General features: G+C 43.4%; 1 non-coding gene across 1 annotated transcript; it reads right to left on the reverse strand.

Moving 5' to 3' along the window:
* Positions 1–291: 291 nt before the first annotated feature.
* TRNAC-GCA (transfer RNA cysteine (anticodon GCA)) lies at positions 292–363 on the reverse strand. The gene has a single exon. It is a non-coding gene; the product is annotated as a tRNA-Cys (tRNA).
* Between the last annotated feature and the right edge of the window lie 4,037 nt (positions 364–4,400).

The raw sequence follows: 4,400 nt of genomic DNA on the forward strand, positions 1-4,400 counted from the left end.
GGAACACAGTGTGTTAAGGATATGATCCCCACAGACATCAGTGTCACATCATGGTGACTCCATGTTATGCAGTCCAGAGAGAGAGAGGTTTTGTGGGCTTTCTCCAAGAAACCACAGGTGGTGGAGAACACTTAATCCTTTGTGTGTGGCTCATGAAGAAGTATGTGGGTGTCCTCGGCTATCAAACTAGGAGTTCCTACCCATTCCAACTAGTGGAGAGCTCTCAGCCTTGTGTAGGGGCCCATGAGAGAGTATATGGGTAGTTTGAGCTACCAAAAGTGGAGGCAAATAAGGGGGCACCTGGATTTGAACCAGGGACCTCTTGATCTGCAGTCAAATGCTCTACCCCTGAGCTATACCCCCTTACTTAAAGTAATTGGATTTGTAAGCACCTTTTCAACTTTATATAAACTCTTACCTATGACCCCTTCAGCACACTGGAAATTTCTCATTTCTACCAATCAAGGAAGATTATCAACCTAGTTGTGTATTAACTCACCCCCAGAAATTCCTCAGTCCTACTCCCTGCTCTCATGTCTGGAACTTTGCTTGCCATCAGTCTGTGGTGACAGAAGCAGCATTATAACTGGAAGGGTCTTTAGAATTTACTTGTTGTTTTCCTCATGTTATAAATGGCTAAACAGAAATATGAAGAAATACTGCTCAACCACTTTTGAGACACATGTATTATGCACATCTCTGTATGTGCCCCCCAATCTGTGATTCTGTCCATTAAACCATGATGGTGGTTGGAGGAGTCCATGAACTTCCAGGTCCATGACATGGATCAGGTAATAGTGATTCTGGGGAGCAGCACTGAGGGAACATAGTATGAGGACAAAGAGGGGACCTCTGGATTTGAACCAGGAAATCCTGTTTTTTTTTTTCACCTTTTGTTCTTATAGCATAAGTGGAACTCAAAATCTTCCATCAGTGGTCTTTATTATATTCACACCATTGTCTTATCCTCAACAGTCTCCATTACCAAGATTATTTGATCACCTGAAATAGAAACTCTGCAAACTTTGAGAACTGTTTTCCCATCTCTCGATCCCACCTTAAGTAACTTGTCATTTAATTTTTGATCTACAGACATGGTGATTCTAAGTATTTCATATAAGTGAAATTGTACAATATTTTGTCTTTTTTGTCTGGTTTATTTCACTCAACATGATGTCTTCATGGTTCATCTATATTCTAGTGAGTATCAGCACTTCATTCTTTTATTGCGAGTGCATAATATTCCGTTATATGTATAAAGCCTGTTGTGTTGATCCCTTCTTCTGTTGATGGACAGCAAACCCATATCCAGCAAACCCATATCCCTATTCCAGTTAGAACAAATTCCCGTCCCTTCCATGATGGGTGTGGTCCAATGTAATCAACCAGACACCACTTAGCTAGCTGATCACCTCAGGGGATGGTGCTATATGGGGGGCTGAGTGTGGGTCTCTGCTGCTGGCGGATTGGGCACTCAGCAGTGGCTTTAGCCAGGTCAGCCTTTGTGAGTGGAAGTCCATGTTGCTGAGAACATATAAGCCTCCATCCCTACCACCATGACCACTTTGCTCATGAGCCCATTGGGCAATGACAGGAGTTGCTGGGGAAAGAGGCTGACTGATATCTACAGAACAGGTCATCTTATCCTCTTGATTATGAAAACCTTCCTCTGCTGAAGTCACCCTCTGGTGTGCATTCACATGGGACACAAATATGTTCATGTTTTTAGTCCACTCAGAAAGGTCTATCCACATACCTCTTCCCCAGACCTCTTTGTCACCTATTTTCCCATTATGGTCTTTCCAAGTCCCTAACCAACCAGCCAAACCATTAGCAACAGCCCATGAGTCAGTATACAAACACACCTTTGGCCAATTCTCCTTCCAAGCAAAATGAACAACCAGGTGCACTGCCCAAAGTTCTGCCCACTGGGAGAATTTCTCCTCACCACTGTCCTTCAAGGACACCCCAGAAAGAGGTTGGAGTGCTGCAACTGTCCACTTTCAAGAGGTACCTGCATATCATGCCGAATCATCTGCAAACCAGGCCGGAGTTTTCTCTTCCTCAGTCAATTCACTGTAAGGAACTCTCCAAGAGGCCATAGCTCTGGTGTGGGAAAGAGAAGGTAATGTGGCAGGAGTGGATACCATGGGCATTTGGGCCACTTTCTCATGTCTTCAGGACCTGTTCTAGCCCTATCTCATTTATACCATTTCCATTTTATGATGGAGTGCTGCTGTGTATGCCCAACTTTATGGCTTGGTGGGTCAGACAACACCCAGTTCATGACAGGCAACTCAGGTCTCATGGTAAATTGGTGGCCCATGGTTAAGTGTTCAGTCTCTACTAAGGCCCAGTAGCAGGTCAAATGCAGTTTCTCAAAAGGAGTATTTACCTGCAGTAGATCTAAGACTTTGCTCCCACTGTGAGATGGACCTGAGTTAAAATCCCATCAATCACCTGACCTCCATAAGCCCCAATTCTGACTGGTGGACCAGAGTGATGTTTTGGATCCCTTGGAATTAATATCACTTCTGAACTAGTATCTAATAGTCCCTGAAATATCTGATCATTTCCTTTTCCCCAATGTACAGTTACTCTGATAAAAGGCCATTGGTCTCCTTGGAAAAGACTTGGAGAAAGATTAACAGTATAAATTTGTGGCAGTGTAACAAGTTCCTCCCCCAAAGGGACCTGTCCCCCCACCCCATTCAAGGGGCTCTGGGTCTTTGAACTGTCTCAAGTCTGGAAATTGATTAAGGGTCCATGACTCTGTTTTGGAATTCAAGTTAGACTTCTATTCACTTGATCTAGAACTCTTTTTCTTATAGAGCTCAAACAAGAATTTAGTAGACTGCCCATCTATTGTACTTCTAGGTACCCCATGATCTACTAGTCAATACCACAAGTCTCTTCAAGTCAGATTATTTTGACTCCTGCTTTGAAACTGCTGTCCATTATGATAGCCATATCCACCTTGTCTTTGGTGATTAAGTGCTGCACCTGGCTTCTGCCAATTCAGGATCCAGTTATTCCCATTGTGTTTAAGGATTCCAGCTCAGTGACAGCAGTTCCCACAGTAATATCTGACCTACAGAGAAAGGCAACTACAGAGTTCTTCAGGGATGACAGAGCTAGCCTCACAAATTTATTTCTCACAGTTCTGGTAAAAGGTGCATCCTCTGGACATTCCTGGGGTATATGAGCAGGTTTTCCATGACCAATCCACTCTAACATTCCAATCTCTCTAAGCCTCTACATTCCCTCATCTACATTATACAAGGGCAGTTCTGGCATTTCAACTCAGGTAATATTGGCCACCTTTTGATCCATGTTTCAAACCAACCATCCAAACAAACTGTTAATGCCTTTTCTAACCCCTTGAACTATAACATTGAATGCTGAATCTCTGTTTAGTTGGCCCATATCAATAAATTCAGCCTAATCCAGCTTTATATTCTTCCCATCATTGGGAAATAAATTGGAAAACTCATGCAGTTCTTTTGAAGTTTAAGGTACCTCCTCATGGGCGACACTTTGTACATCATCTTTTGGGGCCTGTTAGGACTTTAGTCTAGTTATAGGTCTGGAAGAAATGAGGGGTGGTGGGGGGCGGGTCATGAAAAGAATTAGGAGTATCTTCCAAGCCAGTTGCTTCAGGGCATTCATTTCCAGTTTCATCTAGTGAAACATGATTAATCACTCTGGGATTAATACCCTTAGGTGGAAGTTGGGTGGCCAACTTCTCTGGGCAGGCTGGAGGTCGGGTGGCTATGTCCTCAGGGCAGACTATTGCAGGGTTATCTAGAGAAGACTCAGCATGACCTAGGGTTTCAACTCTCCACCGACATCATCAATCCATGTGTTGCCATCCCATTTTTCAGGGTTCCACTCCTTTCCAATCAATGCCCCCACTTTAACAGCAGACACCATGCAAGATTGAGATTTCAGTTTACATTGTAAAGTTGCTACTGTAATAAGATTCTGAGTCTGATTTTTGGAGATCTCAAGTCTGCATCTTGAAAATAAGATTTTCCTTCAGGGCACTCATAGAAACGTTTACATCTGTCATATGGCACATAAGCTTTTCATTCGAAGCCTTCAGCTCATCCCTTTCCCTCATTATCGTATACACTGTATCTAACCAGAGTGTTGTATACAGCATATCTAACCAGCCAACATCTCTATTTTTGGGGGTTGGGGGGGGTACATGGTCCAGGAATCCGACCCACATCTCCTACATGAAAGGTGAGCATTCTACCACTGAACCACCCACGCACCCTAACCAGCCAACATCTGTATACCTCCCATTTCCACAAAACTCTGTAAAGGTGTCAAAACATTATCCCCCAGGGCCTAGCTTTGCACAAGTGAAGAATTAGAAGAATCCAGTGATGATA

Source organism: Tamandua tetradactyla, chromosome 1, assembly GCF_023851605.1.
Source record: "Tamandua tetradactyla isolate mTamTet1 chromosome 1, mTamTet1.pri, whole genome shotgun sequence".
NCBI lineage: Eukaryota > Metazoa > Chordata > Mammalia > Pilosa > Myrmecophagidae > Tamandua > Tamandua tetradactyla.